The sequence below is a fragment of the Garra rufa genome, unplaced genomic scaffold (assembly GCF_049309525.1).
Source record: "Garra rufa unplaced genomic scaffold, GarRuf1.0 hap1_unplaced_002, whole genome shotgun sequence".
NCBI classification, from domain to species: domain Eukaryota; kingdom Metazoa; phylum Chordata; class Actinopteri; order Cypriniformes; family Cyprinidae; genus Garra; species Garra rufa.
Window position 1 is genome coordinate 7,890,273 of NW_027394277.1, and position 22,500 is coordinate 7,912,772.

Here is a 22,500-nt window from a genome sequence, read left to right on the forward strand (position 1 = left end):
CAGGCGGTCTCCCATCCAGAGTTACAAGATTAAAATGGGGTCAGATTTAACTGTGAGAGATGACTAGTGGTTAAAAGAATGAGACATAAAAGAAGATTGGTTTAAATAGATTTGGTTTATATACAAGGTTCACATAAAAAGACTTTAAAACAACACGATAAAACTAGGTAAATGCTGTTAAAAGAATACAGTTCATTTGTCCATACCCTAAAAACAGTCCAAGAATCCCAGTGTGTTGATAAGTCCAATGTGAGTGTCCACCATTGTATATACAATCCACAGAAAGTGTAATCCAAAGTTTGCAGGTGGTGAATGGAAAGGTGAGCTCTAAAATTAGCAAACTCCTTAATCCAACAGTTTGGTGACTGTCCTTTGTATGTCATGCTGCTCTCTTATACAGTTGTACTTCCTGCTTCCTGTCATGTGTCTAGTCACATGGCAGGCCAACCATCCATTTATTTAAGACACACACACACTTAAAATGTTAAGAGCAATAAAATGGCCTAAAAAAACATGTAAAACACTTAACACTCTATAATACATTTAAATGATTGTAATAAATAGAGCGGTAAAACACGTCTTTCTAAAAGCCAGCATATTATATAAATAGTGAAGAAAAGGCAAAAGCTTACAGCACCTGGTATTCCCAGGCGGTCTCCCATCCAAGTACTAACCAGGCCCGACGCTGCTTTGCTTCCGAGATCAGACGAGATCGGGCGGTCTCAGCGCAGTATGGCCGTAAGCGAGGGCTGCTCCAAAAAGTGGGCTATTTAAAGATCAGCCTCCGTAAAAGCCAGCATATTATATAAATAGTGAAGAAAAGGCAAAAGCTTACAGCACCTGGTATTCCCAGGCGGTCTCCCATCTAAGTACTAACCAGGCCCGACGCTGCTTTGCTTCCGAGATCAGACGAGATCGGGCGCTCTCAGCGCAGTATGGCCGTAAGCGAGTACTGCTCCAAAAAGTGGGCTATTTATAGATCAGCCTCCGTAAAAGCCATCATATTATATAAATAGTGAAGAAAAGGCAAAAGCTTACAGCACCTGGTATTCCCAGGCGGTCTCCCATCCAGAGTTACAAGATTAAAATGGGGTCAGATTTAACTGTGAGAGATGACTAGTGGTTAAAAGAATGAGACATAAAAGAAGATTGGTTTAAATAGATTTGGTTTATATACAAGGTTCACATAAAAAGACTTTAAAACAACACGATAAAACTAGGTAAATGCTGTTAAAAGAATACAGTTCATTTGTCCATACCCTAAAAACAGTCCAAGAATCCCAGTGTGTTGATAAGTCCAATGTGAGTGTCCACCATTGTATATACAATCCACAGAAAGTGTAATCCAAAGTTTGCAGGTGGTGAATGGAAAGGTGAGCTCTAAAATTAGCAAACTCCTTAATCCAACAGTTTGGTGACTGTCCTTTGTATGTCATGCTGCTCTCTTATACAGTTGTACTTCCTGCTTCCTGTCATGTGTCTAGTCACATGGCAGGCCAACCATCCATTTATTTAAGACACACACACACTTAAAATGTTAAGAGCAATAAAATGGCCTAAAAAAACATGTAAAACACTTAACACTCTATAATACATTTAAATGATTGTAATAAATAGAGCGGTAAAACACGTCTTTCTAAAAGCCAGCATATTATATAAATAGTGAAGAAAAGGCAAAAGCTTACAGCACCTGGTATTCCCAGGCGGTCTCCCATCCAGAGTTACAAGATTAAAATGGGGTCAGATTTAACTGTGAGAGATGACTAGTGGTTAAAAGAATGAGACATAAAAGAAGATTGGTTTAAATAGATTTGGTTTATATACAAGGTTCACATAAAAGACTTTAAAACAACACGATAAAACTAGGTAAATGCTGTTAAAAGAATACAGTTCATTTGTCCATACCCTAAAAACAGTCCAAGAATCCCAGTGTGTTGATAAGTCCAATGTGAGTGTCCACCATTGTATATACAATCCACAGAAAGTGTAATCCAAAGTTTGCAGGTGGTGAATGGAAAGGTGAGCTCTAAAATTAGCAACTCCTTAATCCAACAGTTTGGTGACTTTTTTTGTCATGCTGCTCTCTTATACAGTTGTACTTCCTGCTTCCTGTCATGTGTCTAGTCACATGGCAGGCCAACCATCCATTTATTAAAGACACACACACACACACACACTTAAAATGTTAAGAGTAATAAAATGGCCTAAAAAACATGTAAAACACTTAACACTCTATAATACATTTAAATGATTGTAATAAATAGAGCGGTAAAACACGTCTTTCTAAAAGCCAGCATATTATATAAATAGTGAAGAAAAGGCAAAAGCTTACAGCACCTGGTATTCCCAGGCGGTCTCCCATCCAAGTACTAACAAGGCCCGACGCTGCTTTGCTTCCGAGATCAGACGAGATCGGGCGCACTCAGCGCAGTATGGCCGTAAGCGAGGACTGCTCCAAAAAGTGGGTTATTTATAGATCAGCCTCCGTAAAAGCCATCATATTATATAAATAGTGAAGAAAAGGCAAAAGCTTACAGCACCTGGTATTCCCAGGCGGTCTCCCATCCAGAGTTACAACATTAAAATGGGGTCAGAATTAACTGTGAGAGATGACTAGTGGTTAAAAGAATGAGACATAAAAGAAGATTGGTTTAAATAGATTTGGTTTTTATACAAGGTTCACATAAAAGACTTTAAAACAACACGATAAAACTAGGTAAATGCTGTTAAAAGAATACAGTTCATTTGTCCATACCCTAAAAACAGTCCAAGAATCCCAGTGTGTTGATAAGTCCAATGTGAGTGTCCACCATTGTATATACAATCCACAGAAAGTGTAATCCAAAGTTTGCAGGTGGTGAATGGAAAGGTGAGCTCTAAAATTAGCAAACTCCTTAATCCAACAGTTTGGTGACTGTCCTTTGTTTGTCATGCTGCTCTCTTATACAGTTGTACTTCCTGCTTCCTGTCATGTGTCTAGTCACATGGCAGGCCAACCATCCATTTATTTAAGACACACACTTAAAATGTTAAGAGCAATAAAATGGCCTAAAAAAACATGTAAAACACTTAACACTCTATAATACATTTAAATGATTGTAATAAATAGAGCGGTAAAACACGTCTTTCTAAAAGCCAGCATATTATATAAATAGTGAAGAAAAGGCAAAAGCTTACAGCACCTGGTATTCCCAGGCGGTCTCCCTTCCAGAGTTACAAGATTAAAATGGGGTCAGATTTAACTGTGAGAGATGACTAGTGGTTAAAAGAATGAGACATAAAAGAAGATTGGTTTAAATAGATTTGGTTTATATACAAGGTTCACATAAAAGACTTTAAAACAACACGATAAAACTAGGTAAATGCTGTTAAAAGAATACAGTTCATTTGTCCATACCCTAAAAACAGTCCAAGAATCCCAGTGTGTTGATAAGTCCAATGTGAGTGTCCACCATTGTATATACAATCCACAGAAAGTGTAATCCAAAGTTTGCAGGTGGTGAATGGAAAGGTGAGCTCTAAAATTAGCAACTCCTTAATCCAACAGTTTGGTGACTTTTTTTGTCATGCTGCTCTCTTATACAGTTGTACTTCCTGCTTCCTGTCATGTGTCTAGTCACATGGCAGGCCAACCATCCATTTATTAAAGACACACACACACTTAAAATGTTAAGAGTAATAAAATGGCCTAAAAAACATGTAAAACACTTAACACTCTATAATACATTTAAATGATTGTAATAAATAGAGCGGTAAAACACGTCTTTCTAAAAGCCAGCATATTATATAAATAGTGAAGAAAAGGCAAAAGCTTACAGCACCTGGTATTCCCAGGCGGTCTCCCATCCAAGTACTAACCAGGCCCGACGCTGCTTTGCTTCCGAGATCAGACGAGATCGGGCGGTCTCAGCGCAGTATGGCCGTAAGCGAGGGCTGCTCCAAAAAGTGGGCTATTTAAAGATCAGCCTCCGTAAAAGCCAGCATATTATATAAATAGTGAAGAAAAGGCAAAAGCTTACAGCACCTGGTATTCCCAGGCGGTCTCCCATCTAAGTACTAACCAGGCCCGACGCTGCTTTGCTTCCGAGATCAGACGAGATCGGGTGCTCTCAGCGCAGTATGGCCGTAAGCGAGTACTGCTCCAAAAAGTGGGCTATTTATAGATCAGCCTCCGTAAAAGCCATCATATTATATAAATAGTGAAGAAAAGGCAAAAGCTTACAGCACCTGGTATTCCCAGGGGGTCTCCCATCCAAGTACTAACCAGGCCCGACGCTGCTTTGCTTCCGAGATCAGACGAGATCGGGCGCACTCAGCGCAGTATGGCCGTAAGCGAGGACTGCTCCAAAAAGTGGGTTATTTATAGATCAGCCTCCGTAAAAGCCATCATATTATATAAATAGTGAAGAAAAGGCAAAAGTTTACAGCACCTGGTATTCCCAGGCGGTCTCCCATCCAGAGTTACAACATTAAAATGGGGTCAGAATTAACTGTGAGAGATGACTAGTGGTTAAAAGAATGAGACATAAAAGAAGATTGGTTTAAATAGATTTGGTTTTTATACAAGGTTCACATAAAAGACTTTAAAACAACACGATAAAACTAGGTAAATGCTGTTAAAAGAATACAGTTCATTTGTCCATACCCTAAAAACAGTAAAAGAATCCCAGTGTGTTGATAAGTCCAATGTGAGTGTCCACCATTGTATATACAATCCACAGAAAGTGTAATCCAAAGTTTGCAGGTGGTGAATGGAAAGGTGAGCTCTAAAATTAGCAAACTCCTTAATCCAACAGTTTGGTGATTGTCCTTTGTTTGTCATGCTGCTCTCTTATACAGTTGTACTTCCTACTTCCTGTCATGTGTCTAGTCACATGGCAGGCCAACCATCCATTTATTTAAGACACACACACACTTAAAATGTTAAGAGCAATAAAATGGCCTAAAAAAACATGTAAAACACTTAACACTCTATAATACATTTAAATGATTGTAATAAATAGAGCGGTAAAACACGTCTTTCTAAAAGCCAGCATATTATATAAATAGTGAAGAAAAGGCAAAAGCTTACAGCACCTGGTATTCCCAGGCGGTCTCCCATCCAAGTACTAACCAGGCCCGACGCTGCTTTGCTTCCGAGATCAGACGAGATCGGGCGGTCTCAGCGCAGTATGGCCGTAAGCGAGGGCTGCTCCAAAAAGTGGGCTATTTAAAGATCAGCCTCCGTAAAAGCCAGCATATTATATAAATAGTGAAGAAAAGGCAAAAGCTTACAGCACCTGGTATTCCCAGGCGGTCTCCCATCTAAGTACTAACCAGGCCCGACGCTGCTTTGCTTCCGAGATCAGACGAGATCGGGCGCTCTCAGCGCAGTATGGCCGTAAGCGAGTACTGCTCCAAAAAGTGGGCTATTTATAGATCAGCCTCCGTAAAAGCCATCATATTATATAAATAGTGAAGAAAAGGCAAAAGCTTACAGCACCTGGTATTCCCAGGCGGTCTCCCATCCAGAGTTACAAGATTAAAATGGGGTCAGATTTAACTGTGAGAGATGACTAGTGGTTAAAAGAATGAGACATAAAAGAAGATTGGTTTAAATAGATTTGGTTTATATACAAGGTTCACATAAAAAGACTTTAAAACAACACGATAAAACTAGGTAAATGCTGTTAAAAGAATACAGTTCATTTGTCCATACCCTAAAAACAGTCCAAGAATCCCAGTGTGTTGATAAGTCCAATGTGAGTGTCCACCATTGTATATACAATCCACAGAAAGTGTAATCCAAAGTTTGCAGGTGGTGAATGGAAAGGTGAGCTCTAAAATTAGCAAACTCCTTAATCCAACAGTTTGGTGACTGTCCTTTGTATGTCATGCTGCTCTCTTATACAGTTGTACTTCCTGCTTCCTGTCATGTGTCTAGTCACATGGCAGGCCAACCATCCATTTATTTAAGACACACACACACTTAAAATGTTAAGAGCAATAAAATGGCCTAAAAAAAACATGTAAAACACTTAACACTCTATAATACATTTAAATGATTGTAATAAATAGAGCGGTAAAACACGTCTTTCTAAAAGCCAGCATATTATATAAATAGTGAAGAAAAGGCAAAAGCTTACAGCACCTGGTATTCCCAGGCGGTCTCCCTTCCAGAGTTACAAGATTAAAATGGGGTCAGATTTAACTGTGAGAGATGACTAGTGGTTAAAAGAATGAGACATAAAAGAAGATTGGTTTAAATAGATTTGGTTTATATACAAGGTTCACATAAAAGACTTTAAAACAACACGATAAAACTAGGTAAATGCTGTTAAAAGAATACAGTTCATTTGTCCATACCCTAAAAACAGTCCAAGAATCCCAGTGTGTTGATAAGTCCAATGTGAGTGTCCACCATTGTATATACAATCCACAGAAAGTGTAATCCAAAGTTTGCAGGTGGTGAATGGAAAGGTGAGCTCTAAAATTAGCAACTCCTTAATCCAACAGTTTGGTGACTTTTTTTGTCATGCTGCTCTCTTATACAGTTGTACTTCCTGCTTCCTGTCATGTGTCTAGTCACATGGCAGGCCAACCATCCATTTATTAAAGACACACACACACTTAAAATGTTAAGAGTAATAAAATGACCTAAAAAACATGTAAAACACTTAACACTCTATAATACATTTAAATGATTGTAATAAATAGAGCGGTAAAACACGTCTTTCTAAAAGCCAGCATATTATATAAATAGTGAAGAAAAGGCAAAAGCTTACAGCACCTGGTATTCCCAGGCGGTCTCCCATCCAAGTACTAACCAGGCCCGACGCTGCTTTGCTTCCGAGATCAGACGAGATCGGGCGGTCTCAGCGCAGTATGGCCGTAAGCGAGGGCTGCTCCAAAAAGTGGGCTATTTAAAGATCAGCCTCCGTAAAAGCCAGCATATTATATAAATAGTGAAGAAAAGGCAAAAGCTTACAGCACCTGGTATTCCCAGGCGGTCTCCCATCTAAGTACTAACCAGGCCCGACGCTGCTTTGCTTCCGAGATCAGACGAGATCGGGTGCTCTCAGCGCAGTATGGCCGTAAGCGAGTACTGCTCCAAAAAGTGGGCTATTTATAGATCAGCCTCCGTAAAAGCCATCATATTATATAAATAGTGAAGAAAAGGCAAAAGCTTACAGCACCTGGTATTCCCAGGGGGTCTCCCATCCAAGTACTAACCAGGCCCGACGCTGCTTTGCTTCCGAGATCAGACGAGATCGGGCGCACTCAGCGCAGTATGGCCGTAAGCGAGGACTGCTCCAAAAAGTGGGTTATTTATAGATCAGCCTCCGTAAAAGCCATCATATTATATAAATAGTGAAGAAAAGGCAAAAGTTTACAGCACCTGGTATTCCCAGGCGGTCTCCCATCCAGAGTTACAACATTAAAATGGGGTCAGAATTAACTGTGAGAGATGACTAGTGGTTAAAAGAATGAGACATAAAAGAAGATTGGTTTAAATAGATTTGGTTTTTATACAAGGTTCACATAAAAGACTTTAAAACAACACGATAAAACTAGGTAAATGCTGTTAAAAGAATACAGTTCATTTGTCCATACCCTAAAAACAGTAAAAGAATCCCAGTGTGTTGATAAGTCCAATGTGAGTGTCCACCATTGTATATACAATCCACAGAAAGTGTAATCCAAAGTTTGCAGGTGGTGAATGGAAAGGTGAGCTCTAAAATTAGCAAACTCCTTAATCCAACAGTTTGGTGACTGTCCTTTGTTTGTCATGCTGCTCTCTTATACAGTTGTACTTCCTACTTCCTGTCATGTGTCTAGTCACATGGCAGGCCAACCATCCATTTATTTAAGACACACACACACTTAAAATGTTAAGAGCAATAAAATGGCCTAAAAAAACATGTAAAACACTTAACACTCTATAATACATTTAAATGATTGTAATAAATAGAGCGGTAAAACACGTCTTTCTAAAAGCCAGCATATTATATAAATAGTGAAGAAAAGGCAAAAGCTTACAGCACCTGGTATTCCCAGGCGGTCTCCCATCCAAGTACTAACCAGGCCCGACGCTGCTTTGCTTCCGAGATCAGACGAGATCGGGCGGTCTCAGCGCAGTATGGCCTTAAGCAGGGGGCTGCTCCAAAAAGTGGGCTATTTAAAGATCAGCCTCCGTAAAAGCCAGCATATTATATAAATAGTGAAGAAAAGGCAAAAGCTTACAGCACCTGGTATTCCCAGGCGGTCTCCCATCTAAGTACTAACCAGGCCCGACGCTGCTTTGCTTCCGAGATCAGACGAGATCGGGCGCTCTCAGCGCAGTATGGCCGTAAGCGAGTACTGCTCCAAAAAGTGGGCTATTTATAGATCAGCCTCCGTAAAAGCCATCATATTATATAAATAGTGAAGAAAAGGCAAAAGCTTACAGCACCTGGTATTCCCAGGCGGTCTCCCATCCAGAGTTACAAGATTAAAATGGGGTCAGATTTAACTGTGAGAGATGACTAGTGGTTAAAAGAATGAGACATAAAAGAAGATTGGTTTAAATAGATTTGGTTTATATACAAGGTTCACATAAAAAGACTTTAAAACAACACGATAAAACTAGGTAAATGCTGTTAAAAGAATACAGTTCATTTGTCCATACCCTAAAAACAGTCCAAGAATCCCAGTGTGTTGATAAGTCCAATGTGAGTGTCCACCATTGTATATACAATCCACAGAAAGTGTAATCCAAAGTTTGCAGGTGGTGAATGGAAAGGTGAGCTCTAAAATTAGCAAACTCCTTAATCCAACAGTTTGGTGACTGTCCTTTGTTTGTCATGCTGCTCTCTTATACAGTTGTACTTCCTGCTTCCTGTCATGTGTCTAGTCACATGGCAGGCCAACCATCCATTTATTTAAGACACACACACACTTAAAATGTTAAGAGCAATAAAATGGCCTAAAAAAACATGTAAAACACTTAACACTCTATAATACATTTAAATGATTGTAATAAATAGAGCGGTAAAACACGTCTTTCTAAAAGCCAGCATATTATATAAATAGTGAAGAAAAGGCAAAAGCTTACAGCACCTGGTATTCCCAGGCGGTCTCCCATCCAAGTACTAACCAGGCCCGACGCTGCTTTGCTTCCGAGATCAGACGAGATCGGGCGGTCTCAGCGCAGTATGGCCGTAAGCGAGGGCTGCTCCAAAAAGTGGCCTATTTAAAGATCAGCCTCCGTAAAAGCCAGCATATTATATAAATAGTGAAGAAAAGGCAAAAGCTTACAGCACCTGGTATTCCCAGGCGGTCTCCCATCTAAGTACTAACCAGGCCCGACGCTGCTTTGCTTCCGAGATCAGACGAGATAGGGCGGTCTCAGCGCGGTATGGCCGTAAGCGAGGGCTGCTCCAAAAAGTGGGCTATTTAAAGATCAGCCTCCGTAAAAGCCAGCATATTATATAAATAGTGAAGAAAAGGCAAAAGCTTACAGCACCTGGTATTCCCAGGCGGTCTCCCATCTAAGTACTAACCAGGCCCGACGCTGCTTTGCTTCCGAGATCAGACCAGATCGGGCGCTCTCAGCGCAGTATGGCCGTAAGCGAGTACTGCTCCAAAAAGTGGGCTATTTATAGATCAGCCTCCGTAAAAGCCATCATATTATATAAATAGTGAAGAAAAGGCAAAAGCTTACAGCACCTGGTATTCCCAGGCGGTCTCCCATCCAAGTACTAACCAGGCCCGACGCTGCTTTGCTTCCGAGATCAGACGAGATCGGGCGCACTCAGCGCAGTATGGCCGTAAGCGAGGACTGCTCCAAAAAGTGGGTTATTTATAGATCAGCCTCCGTAAAAGCCATCATATTATATAAATAGTGAAGAAAAGGCAAAAGCTTACAGCACCTGGTATTCCCAGGCGGTCTCCCATCCAGAGTTACAACATTAAAATGGGGTCAGAATTAACTGTGAGAGATGACTAGTGGTTAAAAGAATGAGACATAAAAGAAGATTGGTTTAAATAGATTTGGTTTTTATACAAGGTTCACATAAAAGACTTTAAAACAACACGATAAAACTAGGTAAATGCTGTTAAAAGAATACAGTTCATTTGTCCATACCCTAAAAACAGTCCAAGAATCCCAGTGTGTTGATAAGTCCAATGTGAGTGTCCACCATTGTATATACAATCCACAGAAAGTGTAATCCAAAGTTTGCAGGTGGTGAATGGAAAGGTGAGCTCTAAAATTAGCAAACTCCTTAATCCAACAGTTTGGTGACTGTCCTTTGTTTGTCATGCTGCTCTCTTATACAGTTGTACTTCCTGCTTCCTGTCATGTGTCTAGTCACATGGCAGGCCAACCATCCATTTATTTAAGACACACACACACACTTAAAATGTTAAGAGCAATAAAATGGCCTAAAAAAACATGTAAAACACTTAACACTCTATAATACATTTAAATGATTGTAATAAATAGAGCGGTAAAACACGTCTTTCTAAAAGCCAGCATATTATATAAATAGTGAAGAAAAGGCAAAAGCTTACAGCACCTGGTATTCCCAGGCGGTCTCCCATCCAAGTACTAACCAGGCCCGACGCTGCTTTGCTTCCGAGATCAGACGAGATCGGGCGGTCTCAGCGCAGTATGGCCGTAAGCGAGGGCTGCTCCAAAAAGTGGGCTATTTAAAGATCAGCCTCCGTAAAAGCCAGCATATTATATAAATAGTGAAGAAAAGGCAAAAGCTTACAGCACCTGGTATTCCCAGGCGGTCTCCCATCTAAGTACTAACCAGGCCCGACGCTGCTTTGCTTCCGAGATCAGACGAGATCGGGCGCTCTCAGCGCAGTATGGCCGTAAGCGAGTACTGCTCCAAAAAGTGGGCTATTTATAGATCAGCCTCCGTAAAAGCCATCATATTATATAAATAGTGAAGAAAAGGCAAAAGCTTACAGCACCTGGTATTCCCAGGCGGTCTCCCATCCAGAGTTACAAGATTAAAATGGGGTCAGATTTAACTGTGAGAGATGACTAGTGGTTAAAAGAATGAGACATAAAAGAAGATTGGTTTAAATAGATTTGGTTTATATACAAGGTTCACATAAAAGACTTTAAAACAACACGATAAAACTAGGTAAATGCTGTTAAAAGAATACAGTTCATTTGTCCATACCCTAAAAACAGTCCAAGAATCCCAGTGTGTTGATAAGTCCAATGTGAGTGTCCACCATTGTATATACAATCCACAGAAAGTGTAATCCAAAGTTTGCAGGTGGTGAATGGAAAGGTGAGCTCTAAAATTAGCAACTCCTTAATCCAACAGTTTGGTGACTTTTTTTGTCATGCTGCTCTCTTATACAGTTGTACTTCCTGCTTCCTGTCATGTGTCTAGTCACATGGCAGGCGAACCATCCATTTATTAAAGACACACACACACTTAAAATGTTAAGAGTAATAAAATGGCCTAAAAAACATGTAAAACACTTAACACTCTATAATACATTTAAATGATTGTAATAAATAGAGCGGTAAAACACGTCTTTCTAAAAGCCAGCATATTATATAAATAGTGAAGAAAAGGCAAAAGCTTACAGCACCTGGTATTCCCAGGCGGTCTCCCATCCAAGTACTAACCAGGCCCGACGCTGCTTTGCTTCCGAGATCAGACGAGATCGGGCGGTCTCAGCGCAGTATGGCCGTAAGCGAGGGCTGCTCCAAAAAGTGGGCTATTTAAAGATCAGCCTCTGTAAAAGCCAGCATATTATATAAATAGTGAAGAAAAGGCAAAAGCTTACAGCACCTGGTATTCCCAGGCGGTCTCCCATCCAGAGTTACAAGATTAAAATGGGGTCAGATTTAACTGTGAGAGATGAGTAGTGGTTAAAAGAATGAGACATAAAAGAAGATTGGTTTAAATAGATTTGGTTTATATACAAGGTTCACATAAAAGACTTTAAAACAACACGATAAAACTAGGTAAATGCTGTTAAAAGAATACAGTTCAATTGTCCATACCCTAAAAACAGTCCAAGAATCCTAGTGTGTTGATAAGTCCAATGTGAGTGTCCACCATTGTATATACAATCCACAGAAAGTGTAATCCAAAGTTTGCAGGTGGTGAATGGAAAGGTGAGCTCTAAAATTAGCAAACTCCTTAATCCAACAGTTTGGTGACTGTCCTTTGTTTGTCATGCTGCTCTCTTATACAGTTGTACTTCCTGCTTCCTGTCATGTGTCTAGTCACATGGCAGGCCAACCATCCATTTATTTAAGACACACACACACTTAAAATGTTAAGAGCAATAAAATGGCCTAAAAAAACATGTAAAACACTTAACAATCTATAATACATTTAAATGATTGTAATAAATAGAGCGGTAAAACACGTCTTTCTAAAAGCCAGCATATTATATAAATAGTGAAGAAAAGGCAAAAGCTTACAGCACCTGGTATTCCCAGGCGGTCTCCCATCCAAGTACTAACCAGGCCCGACGCTGCTTTGCTTCCGAGATCAGACGAGATTGGGCGGTCTCAGCGCGGTATGGCCGTAAGCGAGGGCTGCTCCAAAAAGTGGCCTATTTAAAGATCAGCCTCCGTAAAAGCCAGCATATTATATAAATAGTGAAGAAAAGGCAAAAGCTTACAGCACCTGGTATTCCCAGGCGGTCTCCCATCCAAGTACTAACCAGGCCCGACGCTGCTTTGCTTCCGAGATCAGACGAGATAGGGCGGTCTCAGCGCAGTATGGCCGTAAGTGAGGGCTGCTCCAAAAAGTGGGCTATTTAAAGATCAGCCTCCGTAAAAGCCAGCATATTATATAAATAGTGAAGAAAAGGCAAAAGCTTACAGCACCTGGTATTCCCAGGCGGTCTCCCATCCAGAGTTACAAGATTAAAATGGGGTCAGATTTAACTGTGAGAGATGACTAGTGGTTAAAAGAATGAGACATAAAAGAAGATTGGTTTAAATAGATTTGGTTTATATACAAGGTTCACATAAAAAGACTTTAAAACAACACGATAAAACTAGGTAAATGCTGTTAAAAGAATACAGTTCATTTGTCCATACCCTAAAAACAGTCCAAGAATCCCAGTGTGTTGATAAGTCCAATGTGAGTGTCCACCATTGTATATACAATCCACAGAAAGTGTAATCCAAAGTTTGCAGGTGGTGAATGGAAAGGTGAGCTCTAAAATTAGCAAACTCCTTAATCCAACAGTTTGGTGACTGTCCTTTGTATGTCATGCTGCTCTCTTATACAGTTGTACTTCCTGCTTCCTGTCATGTGTCTAGTCACATGGCAGGCCAACCATCCATTTATTTAAGACACACACACACTTAAAATGTTAAGAGCAATAAAATGGCCTAAAAAAACATGTAAAACACTTAACACTCTATAATACATTTAAATGATTGTAATAAATAGAGCGGTAAAACACGTCTTTCTAAAAGCCAGCATATTATATAAATAGTGAAGAAAAGGCAAAAGCTTACAGCACCTGGTATTCCCAGGCGGTCTCCCATCCAGAGTTACAAGATTAAAATGGGGTCAGATTTAACTGTGAGAGATGACTAGTGGTTAAAAGAATGAGACATAAAAGAAGATTGGTTTAAATAGATTTGGTTTATATACAAGGTTCACATAAAAGACTTTAAAACAACACGATAAAACTAGGTAAATGCTGTTAAAAGAATACAGTTCATTTGTCCATACCCTAAAAACAGTCCAAGAATCCCAGTGTGTTGATAAGTCCAATGTGAGTGTCCACCATTGTATATACAATCCACAGAAAGTGTAATCCAAAGTTTGCAGGTGGTGAATGGAAAGGTGAGCTCTAAAATTAGCAACTCCTTAATCCAACAGTTTGGTGACTTTTTTTGTCATGCTGCTCTCTTATACAGTTGTACTTCCTGCTTCCTGTCATGTGTCTAGTCACATGGCAGGCCAACCATCCATTTATTAAAGACACACACACACACACACTTAAAATGTTAAGAGTAATAAAATGGCCTAAAAAACATGTAAAACACTTAACACTCTATAATACATTTAAATGATTGTAATAAATAGAGCGGTAAAACACGTCTTTCTAAAAGCCAGCATATTATATAAATAGTGAAGAAAAGGCAAAAGCTTACAGCACCTGGTATTCCCAGGCGGTCTCCCATCCAAGTACTAACAAGGCCCGACGCTGCTTTGCTTCCGAGATCAGACGAGATCGGGCGCACTCAGCGCAGTATGGCCGTAAGCGAGGACTGCTCCAAAAAGTGGGTTATTTATAGATCAGCCTCCGTAAAAGCCATCATATTATATAAATAGTGAAGAAAAGGCAAAAGCTTACAGCACCTGGTATTCCCAGGCGGTCTCCCATCCAGAGTTACAACATTAAAATGGGGTCAGAATTAACTGTGAGAGATGACTAGTGGTTAAAAGAATGAGACATAAAAGAAGATTGGTTTAAATAGATTTGGTTTTTATACAAGGTTCACATAAAAGACTTTAAAACAACACGATAAAACTAGGTAAATGCTGTTAAAAGAATACAGTTCATTTGTCCATACCCTAAAAACAGTCCAAGAATCCCAGTGTGTTGATAAGTCCAATGTGAGTGTCCACCATTGTATATACAATCCACAGAAAGTGTAATCCAAAGTTTGCAGGTGGTGAATGGAAAGGTGAGCTCTAAAATTAGCAAACTCCTTAATCCAACAGTTTGGTGACTGTCCTTTGTTTGTCATGCTGCTCTCTTATACAGTTGTACTTCCTGCTTCCTGTCATGTGTCTAGTCACATGGCAGGCCAACCATCCATTTATTTAAGACACACACTTAAAATGTTAAGAGCAATAAAATGGCCTAAAAAAACATGTAAAACACTTAACACTCTATAATACATTTAAATGATTGTAATAAATAGAGCGGTAAAACACGTCTTTCTAAAAGCCAGCATATTATATAAATAGTGAAGAAAAGGCAAAAGCTTACAGCACCTGGTATTCCCAGGCGGTCTCCCTTCCAGAGTTACAAGATTAAAATGGGGTCAGATTTAACTGTGAGAGATGACTAGTGGTTAAAAGAATGAGACATAAAAGAAGATTGGTTTAAATAGATTTGGTTTATATACAAGGTTCACATAAAAGACTTTAAAACAACACGATAAAACTAGGTAAATGCTGTTAAAAGAATACAGTTCATTTGTCCATACCCAAAAAACAGTCCAAGAATCCCAGTGTGTTGATAAGTCCAATGTGAGTGTCCACCATTGTATATACAATCCACAGAAAGTGTAATCCAAAGTTTGCAGGTGGTGAATGGAAAGGTGAGCTCTAAAATTAGCAACTCCTTAATCCAACAGTTTGGTGACTTTTTTTGTCATGCTGCTCTCTTATACAGTTGTACTTCCTGCTTCCTGTCATGTGTCTAGTCACATGGCAGGCCAACCATCCATTTATTAAAGACACACACACACTTAAAATGTTAAGAGTAATAAAATGGCCTAAAAAACATGTAAAACACTTAACACTCTATAATACATTTAAATGATTGTAATAAATAGAGCGGTAAAACACGTCTTTCTAAAAGCCAGCATATTATATAAATAGTGAAGAAAAGGCAAAAGCTTACAGCACCTGGTATTCCCAGGCGGTCTCCCATCCAAGTACTAACCAGGCCCGACGCTGCTTTGCTTCCGAGATCAGACGAGATCGGGCGGTCTCAGCGCAGTATGGCCGTAAGCGAGGGCTGCTCCAAAAAGTGGGCTATTTAAAGATCAGCCTCCGTAAAAGCCAGCATATTATATAAATAGTGAAGAAAAGGCAAAAGCTTACAGCACCTGGTATTCCCAGGCGGTCTCCCATCTAAGTACTAACCAGGCCCGACGCTGCTTTGCTTCCGAGATCAGACGAGATCGGGTGCTCTCAGCGCAGTATGGCCGTAAGCGAGTACTGCTCCAAAAAGTGGGCTATTTATAGATCAGCCTCCGTAAAAGCCATCATATTATATAAATAGTGAAGAAAAGGCAAAAGCTTACAGCACCTGGTATTCCCAGGGGGTCTCCCATCCAAGTACTAACCAGGCCCGACGCTGCTTTGCTTCCGAGATCAGACGAGATCGGGCGCACTCAGCGCAGTATGGCCGTAAGCGAGGACTGCTCCAAAAAGTGGGTTATTTATAGATCAGCCTCCGTAAAAGCCATCATATTATATAAATAGTGAAGAAAAGGCAAAAGTTTACAGCACCTGGTATTCCCAGGCGGTCTCCCATCCAGAGTTACAACATTAAAATGGGGTCAGAATTAACTGTGAGAGATGACTAGTGGTTAAAAGAATGAGACATAAAAGAAGATTGGTTTAAATAGATTTGGTTTTTATACAAGGTTCACATAAAAGACTTTAAAACAACACGATAAAACTAGGTAAATGCTGTTAAAAGAATACAGTTCATTTGTCCATACCCTAAAAACAGTAAAAGAATCCCAGTGTGTTGATAAGTCCAATGTGAGTGTCCACCATTGTATATACAATCCACAGAAAGTGTAATCCAAAGTTTGCAGGTGGTGAATGGAAAGGTGAGCTCTAAAATTAGCAAACTCCTTAATCCAACAGTTTGGTGACTGTCCTTTGTTTGTCATGCTGCTCTCTTATACAGTTGTACTTCCTACTTCCTGTCATGTGTCTAGTCACATGGCAGGCCAACCATCCATTTATTTAAGACACACACACACTTAAAATGTTAAGAGCAATAAAATGGCCTAAAAAAACATGTAAAACACTTAACACTCTATAATACATTTAAATGATTGTAATAAATAGAGCGGTAAAACACGTCTTTCTAAAAGCCAGCATATTATATAAATAGTGAAGAAAAGGCAAAAGCTTACAGCACCTGGTATTCCCAGGCGGTCTCCCATCCAAGTACTAACCAGGCCCGACGCTGCTTTGCTTCCGAGATCAGACGAGATCGGGCGGTCTCAGCGCAGTATGGCCTTAAGCAGGGGGCTGCTCCAAAAAGTGGGCTATTTAAAGATCAGCCTCCGTAAAAGCCAGCATATTATATAAATAGTGAAGAAAAGGCAAAAGCTTACAGCACCTGGTATTCCCAGGCGGTCTCCCATCTAAGTACTAACCAGGCCCGACGCTGCTTTGCTTCCGAGATCAGACGAGATCGGGCGCTCTCAGCGCAGTATGGCCGTAAGCGAGTACTGCTCCAAAAAGTGGGCTATTTATAGATCAGCCTCCGTAAAAGCCATCATATTATATAAATAGTGAAGAAAAGGCAAAAGCTTACAGCACCTGGTATTCCCAGGCGGTCTCCCATCCAGAGTTACAAGATTAAAATGGGGTCAGATTTAACTGTGAGAGATGACTAGTGGTTAAAAGAATGAGACATAAAAGAAGATTGGTTTAAATAGATTTGGTTTATATACAAGGTTCACATAAAAAGACTTTAAAACAACACGATAAAACTAGGTAAATGCTGTTAAAAGAATACAGTTCATTTGTCCATACCCTAAAAACAGGTAAACTCTGTTAAAAGAATACAGTTCATTTGTCCATACCCTAAAAACAGTCCAAGAACCCCAGTGTGTTGATAAGTCCAATGTGAGTGTCCACCAGTGTATATACAATCCACAGAAAGTGTAATCCAAAGTTTGCAGGTGGTGAATGGAAAGGTGAGCTCTAAAATTAGCAACTCCTCAATCCAACAGTTTGGTGACTGTCCTTTGTTTGTCATGCTGCTCTCTTATACAGTTGTACTTCCTGCTTCCTGTCATGTGTCTAGTCACATGACAGGCCAACCATCCATTTATTAAAGACACATACACTTAAAATGTTAAGAGTAATAAAATGGCCTAAAAAACATGTAAAACACTTAAAACTCTATAATACATTTAAATGATTGTAATAAATAGAGCGGTAAAACACGTCTTTCTAAAAGCCAGCATATTATATAAATAGTGAAGAAAAGGCAAAAGCTTACAGCACCTGGTATTCCCAGGCGGTCTCCCATCCAAGTACTAACCAGGCCCGACGCTGCTTAGCTTCCGAGATCAGACGAGATCGTGCGCTCTCAGCGCGGTATGGCCATAAGCGAGGGCTGCTCCAAAAAGTGGGCTATTTAAAGATCAGCCTCCGTAAAAGCCAGCATATTATATAAATAGTGAAGAAAAGGCAAAAGCTTACAGCACCTGGTATTCCCAGGCGGTCTCCCATCCAAGTACTAACCAGGCCCGACGCTGCTTAGCTTCCGAGATCAGACGAGATCGGGCGCTCTCAGCGCGGTATGGCCATAAGCGAGGGCTGCTCCAAAAAGTGGGCTATTTAAAGATCAGCCTCCGTAAAAGCCAGCATATTATATAAATAGTGAAGAAAAGGCAAAAGCTTACAGCACCTGGTATTCCCAGGCGGTCTCCCATAAAAGTGTAACAATCGGCCTTATCAGCCGAGTTACAAGACTAAAATGGGGTCAGATTTAACTGTGAGAGATGACTAGTGGTTAAAAGAATGAGACATAAAAGAAAATTGGTTTAAATAGATTTGGTGTATTTACAAGGTTCACATAAAAGACTTTAAAACAACACGATAAAACTAGGTAAACTCTGTTAAAAGAATACAGTTCATTTGTCCATACCCTAAAAACAGGTAAACTCTGTTAAAAGAATACAGTTCATTTGTCCATACCCTAAAAACAGTCCAAGAACCCCAGTGTGTTGATAAGTCCAATGTGAGTGTCCACCAGTGTATATACAATCCACAGAAAGTGTAATCCAAAGTTTGCAGGTGGTGAATGGAAAGGTGAGCTCTAAAATTAGCAACTCCTCAATCCAACAGTTTGGTGACTGTCCTTTGTTTGTCATGCTGCTCTCTTATACAGTTGTACTTCCTGCTTCCTGTCATGTGTCTAGTCACATGACAGGCCAACCATCCATTTATTAAAGACACATACACTTAAAATGTTAAGAGTAATAAAATGGCCTAAAAAACATGTAAAACACTTAAAACTCTATAATACATGTAAATGATTGTAATAAATAGAGCGGTAAAACACGTCTTTCTAAAAGCCAGCATATTATATAAATAGTGAAGAAAAGGCAAAAGCTTACAGCACCTGGTATTCCCAGGCGGTCTCCCATCCAAGTACTAACCAGGCCCGACGCTGCTTAGCTTCCGAGATCAGACGAGATCAGGCGCTCTCAGCGCGGTATGGCCATAAGCAAGGGCTGCTCCAAAAAGTGGGCTATTTAAAGATCAGCCTCCGTAAAAGCCAGCATATTATATAAATAGTGAAGAAAAGGCAAAAGCTTACAGCACCTGGTATTCCCAGGCGGTCTCCCATCCAAGTACTTACCAGGCCCGACGCTGCTTAGCTTCCGAGATCAGACGAGATCGAGCGCTCTCAGCGCGGTATGGCCATAAGCGAGGGCTGCTCCAAAAAGTGGGCTATTTAAAGATCAGCCTCCGTAAAAGCCAGCATATTATATAAATAGTGAAGAAAAGGCAAAAGCTTACAGCACCTGGTATTCCCAGGCGGTCTCCCATAAAAGTGTAACAATCGGCCTTATCAGCCGAGTTACAAGACTAAAATGGGGTCAGATTTAACTGTGAGAGATGACTAGTGGTTAAAAGAATGAGACATAAAAGAAAATTGGTTTAAATAGATTTGGTGTATTTACAAGGTTCACATAAAAGACTTTAAAACGACACGATAAAACTAGGTAAACTCTGTTAAAAGAATACAGTTCATTTGTCCATACCCTAAAAACAGGTAAACTCTGTTAAAAGAATACAGTTAATTTGTCCATACCCTAAAAACAGTCCAAGAACCCCAGTGTGTTGATAAGTCCAATGTGAGTGTCCACCAGTGTATATACAATCCACAGAAAGTGTAATCCAAAGTTTGCAGGTGGTGAATGGAAAGGTGAGCTCTAAAATTAGCAACTCCTCAATCCAACAGTTTGGTGACTGTCCTTTGTTTGTCATGCTGCTCTCTTATACAGTTGTACTTCCTGCTTCCTGTCATGTGTCTAGTCACATGACAGGCCAACCATCCATTTATTAAAGACACATACACTTAAAATGTTAAGAGTAATAAAATGGCCTAAAAAACATGTAAAACACTTAAAACTCTATAATACATGTAAATGATTGTAATAAATAGAGCGGTAAAACACATCTTTCTAAAAGCCAGCATATTATATAAATAGTGAAGAAAAGGCAAAAGCTTACAGCACCTGGTATTCCCAGGCGGTCTCCCATCCAAGTACTAACCAGGCCCGACGCTGCTTAGCTTCCGAGATCAGACGAGATCGGGCGCTCTCAGCGCGGTATGGCCATAAGCAAGGGCTGCTCCAAAAAGTGGGCTATTTAAAGATCAGCCTCCGTAAAAGCCAGCATATTATATAAATAGTGAAGAAAAGGCAAAAGCTTACAGCACCTGGTATTCCCAGGCGGTCTCCCATCCAAGTACTAACCAGGCCCGACGCTGCTTAGCTTCCGAGATCAGACGAGATCGAGCGCTCTCAGCGCGGTATGGCCATAAGCGAGGGCTGCTCCAAAAAGTGGGCTATTTAAAGATCAGCCTCCGTAAAAGCCAGCATATTATATAAATAGTGAAGAAAAGGCAAAAGCTTACAGCACCTGGTATTCCCAGGCGGTCTCCCATAAAAGTGTAACAATCGGCCTTATCAGCCGAGTTACAAGACTAAAATGGGGTCAGATTTAACTGTGAGAGATGACTAGTGGTTAAAAGAATGAGACATAAAAGAAAATTGGTTTAAATAGATTTGGTGTATTTACAAGGTTCACATAAAAGACTTTAAAACAACACGATAAAACTAGGTAAACTCTGTTAAAAGAATACAGTTCATTTGTCCATACCCTAAAAACAGGTAAACTCTGTTAAAAGAATACAGTTAATTTGTCCATACCCTAAAAACAGTCCAAGAACCCCAGTGTGTTGATAAGTCCAATGTGAGTGTCCACCAGTGTATATACAATCCACAGAAAGTGTAATCCAAAGTTTGCAGGTGGTGAATGGAAAGGTGAGCTCTAAAATTAGCAACTCCTCAATCCAACAGTTTGGTGACTGTCCTTTGTTTGTCATGCTGCTCTCTTATACAGTTGTACTTCCTGCTTCCTGTCATGTGTCTAGTCACATGACAGGCCAACCATCCATTTATTAAAGACACATACACTTAAAATGTTAAGAGTAATAAAATGGCCTAAAAAACATGTAAAACACTTAAAACTCTATAATACATGTAAATGATTGTAATAAATAGAGCGGTAAAACACGTCTTTCTAAAAGCCAGCATATTATATAAATAGTGAAGAAAAGGCAAAAGCTTACAGCACCTGGTATTCCCAGGCGGTCTCCCATCCAAGTACTAACCAGGCCCGACGCTGCTTAGCTTCCGAGATCAGACGAGATCGGGCGCTCTCAGCGCGGTATGGCCATAAGCGAGGGCTGCTCCAAAAAGTGGGCTATTTAAAGATCAGCCTCCGTAAAAGCCAGCATATTATATAAATAGTGAAGAAAAGGCAAAAGCTTACAGCACCTGGTATTCCCAGGCGGTCTCCCATCCAAGTACTAACCAGGCCCGACGCTGCTTAGCTTCCGAGATCAGACGAGATCGGGCGCTCTCAGCGCGGTATGGCCATAAGCGAGGGCTGCTCCAAAAAGTAGGCTATTTAAAGATCAGCCTCCGTAAAAGCCAGCATATTATATAAATAGTGAAGAAAAGGCAAAAGCTTACAGCACCTGGGGCCTCATTTATAAAACTTTCTTACGCACTGATTTGATCTTAGAGTGTTCGTACGATCAACTCCACGTCAAAGTACAGATTTATAAAAAACGTCTTTGACGTGGAAAAGTACTTATCTCCACGTCAGATTCCAGCTTGGCGTACGACCGTTTCCTTGTGGTAATGCCTGGTATTGCAGATAGTTCAGCCTCACTATAATTTGATTTCTTGCACTCCTTTTTACTTGCCATTGTCACAGAGTTTTTGCTTTAGGAATGAGCTCATTTTATATGTTAATTAATTAAGCAGAGGCGTTTCGACGGCGGAACATTCAGCTGCACACAATTCCACGATCATTTGTGATTTATAACCGAATGACTGGCGTACGCATGGATTTCGTGGTACGTTCGTTTCTCTGAATCGCTCTTACGATCAAATCAGAAAAGTTCTTAGATAAAATCAAGAATGGTTTCTACGCAAGTCTTTATAAATGAGGCCCCTGGTATTCCCAGGCGGTCTCCCATAAAAGTGTAACAATCGGCCTTATCAGCCGAGTTACAAGACTAAAATGGGGTCAGATTTAACTGTGAGAGATGACTAGTGGTTAAAAGAATGAGACATAAAAGAAAATTGGTTTAAATAGATTTGGTGTATTTACAAGGTTCACATAAAAGACTTTAAAACAACACGATAAAACTAGGTAAACTCTGTTAAAAGAATACAGTTCATTTGTCCATACCCTAAAAACAGGTAAACTCTGTTAAAAGAATACA

The 22,500-nt window shown here is 40.1% G+C and overlaps 36 non-coding genes across 36 annotated transcripts; all 36 read right to left on the reverse strand.

The window, feature by feature from the left end:
• Positions 1–625: 625 nt before the first annotated feature.
• Positions 626–744, reverse strand: LOC141307347 (5S ribosomal RNA). The gene has a single exon (XR_012346301.1). It is a non-coding gene; the product is annotated as a 5S ribosomal RNA (ribosomal RNA).
• Positions 745–828: 84 nt separating this feature from the next.
• LOC141306935 (5S ribosomal RNA) lies at positions 829–947 on the reverse strand. Its single transcript, XR_012345891.1, has one exon. It is a non-coding gene; the product is annotated as a 5S ribosomal RNA (ribosomal RNA).
• Positions 948–2,325: 1,378 nt separating this feature from the next.
• Positions 2,326–2,444, reverse strand: LOC141307634 (5S ribosomal RNA). Its single transcript, XR_012346584.1, has one exon. It is a non-coding gene; the product is annotated as a 5S ribosomal RNA (ribosomal RNA).
• A 1,365-nt stretch (positions 2,445–3,809) lies between these two features.
• On the reverse strand, positions 3,810–3,928 carry LOC141307348 (5S ribosomal RNA). The gene has a single exon (XR_012346302.1). It is a non-coding gene; the product is annotated as a 5S ribosomal RNA (ribosomal RNA).
• Positions 3,929–4,012: 84 nt separating this feature from the next.
• Positions 4,013–4,131, reverse strand: LOC141306577 (5S ribosomal RNA). Its single transcript, XR_012345535.1, has one exon. It is a non-coding gene; the product is annotated as a 5S ribosomal RNA (ribosomal RNA).
• Positions 4,132–4,215: 84 nt separating this feature from the next.
• Positions 4,216–4,334, reverse strand: LOC141306835 (5S ribosomal RNA). The gene has a single exon (XR_012345791.1). It is a non-coding gene; the product is annotated as a 5S ribosomal RNA (ribosomal RNA).
• A 730-nt stretch (positions 4,335–5,064) lies between these two features.
• LOC141307349 (5S ribosomal RNA) lies at positions 5,065–5,183 on the reverse strand. The gene has a single exon (XR_012346303.1). It is a non-coding gene; the product is annotated as a 5S ribosomal RNA (ribosomal RNA).
• Positions 5,184–5,267: 84 nt separating this feature from the next.
• On the reverse strand, positions 5,268–5,386 carry LOC141306936 (5S ribosomal RNA). Its single transcript, XR_012345893.1, has one exon. It is a non-coding gene; the product is annotated as a 5S ribosomal RNA (ribosomal RNA).
• Positions 5,387–6,757: 1,371 nt separating this feature from the next.
• LOC141307350 (5S ribosomal RNA) lies at positions 6,758–6,876 on the reverse strand. Its single transcript, XR_012346304.1, has one exon. It is a non-coding gene; the product is annotated as a 5S ribosomal RNA (ribosomal RNA).
• An 84-nt stretch (positions 6,877–6,960) lies between these two features.
• Positions 6,961–7,079, reverse strand: LOC141306578 (5S ribosomal RNA). The gene has a single exon (XR_012345536.1). It is a non-coding gene; the product is annotated as a 5S ribosomal RNA (ribosomal RNA).
• An 84-nt stretch (positions 7,080–7,163) lies between these two features.
• LOC141306836 (5S ribosomal RNA) lies at positions 7,164–7,282 on the reverse strand. The gene has a single exon (XR_012345792.1). It is a non-coding gene; the product is annotated as a 5S ribosomal RNA (ribosomal RNA).
• Positions 7,283–8,012: 730 nt separating this feature from the next.
• Positions 8,013–8,131, reverse strand: LOC141307681 (5S ribosomal RNA). The gene has a single exon (XR_012346632.1). It is a non-coding gene; the product is annotated as a 5S ribosomal RNA (ribosomal RNA).
• Positions 8,132–8,216: 85 nt separating this feature from the next.
• LOC141306937 (5S ribosomal RNA) lies at positions 8,217–8,335 on the reverse strand. The gene has a single exon (XR_012345894.1). It is a non-coding gene; the product is annotated as a 5S ribosomal RNA (ribosomal RNA).
• Positions 8,336–9,066: 731 nt separating this feature from the next.
• LOC141307353 (5S ribosomal RNA) lies at positions 9,067–9,185 on the reverse strand. Its single transcript, XR_012346306.1, has one exon. It is a non-coding gene; the product is annotated as a 5S ribosomal RNA (ribosomal RNA).
• Positions 9,186–9,269: 84 nt separating this feature from the next.
• Positions 9,270–9,388, reverse strand: LOC141307667 (5S ribosomal RNA). Its single transcript, XR_012346617.1, has one exon. It is a non-coding gene; the product is annotated as a 5S ribosomal RNA (ribosomal RNA).
• Positions 9,389–9,472: 84 nt separating this feature from the next.
• On the reverse strand, positions 9,473–9,591 carry LOC141307600 (5S ribosomal RNA). The gene has a single exon (XR_012346553.1). It is a non-coding gene; the product is annotated as a 5S ribosomal RNA (ribosomal RNA).
• An 84-nt stretch (positions 9,592–9,675) lies between these two features.
• Positions 9,676–9,794, reverse strand: LOC141306811 (5S ribosomal RNA). The gene has a single exon (XR_012345767.1). It is a non-coding gene; the product is annotated as a 5S ribosomal RNA (ribosomal RNA).
• A 732-nt stretch (positions 9,795–10,526) lies between these two features.
• On the reverse strand, positions 10,527–10,645 carry LOC141307354 (5S ribosomal RNA). The gene has a single exon (XR_012346307.1). It is a non-coding gene; the product is annotated as a 5S ribosomal RNA (ribosomal RNA).
• Positions 10,646–10,729: 84 nt separating this feature from the next.
• On the reverse strand, positions 10,730–10,848 carry LOC141306938 (5S ribosomal RNA). The gene has a single exon (XR_012345895.1). It is a non-coding gene; the product is annotated as a 5S ribosomal RNA (ribosomal RNA).
• A 723-nt stretch (positions 10,849–11,571) lies between these two features.
• LOC141307355 (5S ribosomal RNA) lies at positions 11,572–11,690 on the reverse strand. Its single transcript, XR_012346308.1, has one exon. It is a non-coding gene; the product is annotated as a 5S ribosomal RNA (ribosomal RNA).
• A 730-nt stretch (positions 11,691–12,420) lies between these two features.
• LOC141307545 (5S ribosomal RNA) lies at positions 12,421–12,539 on the reverse strand. The gene has a single exon (XR_012346498.1). It is a non-coding gene; the product is annotated as a 5S ribosomal RNA (ribosomal RNA).
• An 84-nt stretch (positions 12,540–12,623) lies between these two features.
• LOC141307726 (5S ribosomal RNA) lies at positions 12,624–12,742 on the reverse strand. The gene has a single exon (XR_012346677.1). It is a non-coding gene; the product is annotated as a 5S ribosomal RNA (ribosomal RNA).
• A 1,376-nt stretch (positions 12,743–14,118) lies between these two features.
• Positions 14,119–14,237, reverse strand: LOC141307635 (5S ribosomal RNA). Its single transcript, XR_012346586.1, has one exon. It is a non-coding gene; the product is annotated as a 5S ribosomal RNA (ribosomal RNA).
• Positions 14,238–15,602: 1,365 nt separating this feature from the next.
• On the reverse strand, positions 15,603–15,721 carry LOC141307356 (5S ribosomal RNA). The gene has a single exon (XR_012346309.1). It is a non-coding gene; the product is annotated as a 5S ribosomal RNA (ribosomal RNA).
• Positions 15,722–15,805: 84 nt separating this feature from the next.
• Positions 15,806–15,924, reverse strand: LOC141306579 (5S ribosomal RNA). The gene has a single exon (XR_012345537.1). It is a non-coding gene; the product is annotated as a 5S ribosomal RNA (ribosomal RNA).
• Positions 15,925–16,008: 84 nt separating this feature from the next.
• On the reverse strand, positions 16,009–16,127 carry LOC141306837 (5S ribosomal RNA). The gene has a single exon (XR_012345794.1). It is a non-coding gene; the product is annotated as a 5S ribosomal RNA (ribosomal RNA).
• Positions 16,128–16,857: 730 nt separating this feature from the next.
• LOC141307682 (5S ribosomal RNA) lies at positions 16,858–16,976 on the reverse strand. The gene has a single exon (XR_012346633.1). It is a non-coding gene; the product is annotated as a 5S ribosomal RNA (ribosomal RNA).
• Positions 16,977–17,061: 85 nt separating this feature from the next.
• Positions 17,062–17,180, reverse strand: LOC141306940 (5S ribosomal RNA). The gene has a single exon (XR_012345897.1). It is a non-coding gene; the product is annotated as a 5S ribosomal RNA (ribosomal RNA).
• A 777-nt stretch (positions 17,181–17,957) lies between these two features.
• On the reverse strand, positions 17,958–18,076 carry LOC141306776 (5S ribosomal RNA). The gene has a single exon (XR_012345733.1). It is a non-coding gene; the product is annotated as a 5S ribosomal RNA (ribosomal RNA).
• Positions 18,077–18,160: 84 nt separating this feature from the next.
• On the reverse strand, positions 18,161–18,279 carry LOC141308046 (5S ribosomal RNA). The gene has a single exon (XR_012346970.1). It is a non-coding gene; the product is annotated as a 5S ribosomal RNA (ribosomal RNA).
• An 801-nt stretch (positions 18,280–19,080) lies between these two features.
• LOC141306520 (5S ribosomal RNA) lies at positions 19,081–19,199 on the reverse strand. Its single transcript, XR_012345479.1, has one exon. It is a non-coding gene; the product is annotated as a 5S ribosomal RNA (ribosomal RNA).
• Positions 19,200–19,283: 84 nt separating this feature from the next.
• Positions 19,284–19,402, reverse strand: LOC141306668 (5S ribosomal RNA). The gene has a single exon (XR_012345625.1). It is a non-coding gene; the product is annotated as a 5S ribosomal RNA (ribosomal RNA).
• Positions 19,403–20,203: 801 nt separating this feature from the next.
• LOC141308047 (5S ribosomal RNA) lies at positions 20,204–20,322 on the reverse strand. The gene has a single exon (XR_012346971.1). It is a non-coding gene; the product is annotated as a 5S ribosomal RNA (ribosomal RNA).
• An 84-nt stretch (positions 20,323–20,406) lies between these two features.
• Positions 20,407–20,525, reverse strand: LOC141305607 (5S ribosomal RNA). The gene has a single exon (XR_012344571.1). It is a non-coding gene; the product is annotated as a 5S ribosomal RNA (ribosomal RNA).
• An 801-nt stretch (positions 20,526–21,326) lies between these two features.
• On the reverse strand, positions 21,327–21,445 carry LOC141308050 (5S ribosomal RNA). Its single transcript, XR_012346973.1, has one exon. It is a non-coding gene; the product is annotated as a 5S ribosomal RNA (ribosomal RNA).
• Positions 21,446–21,529: 84 nt separating this feature from the next.
• On the reverse strand, positions 21,530–21,648 carry LOC141308051 (5S ribosomal RNA). The gene has a single exon (XR_012346974.1). It is a non-coding gene; the product is annotated as a 5S ribosomal RNA (ribosomal RNA).
• Between the last annotated feature and the right edge of the window lie 852 nt (positions 21,649–22,500).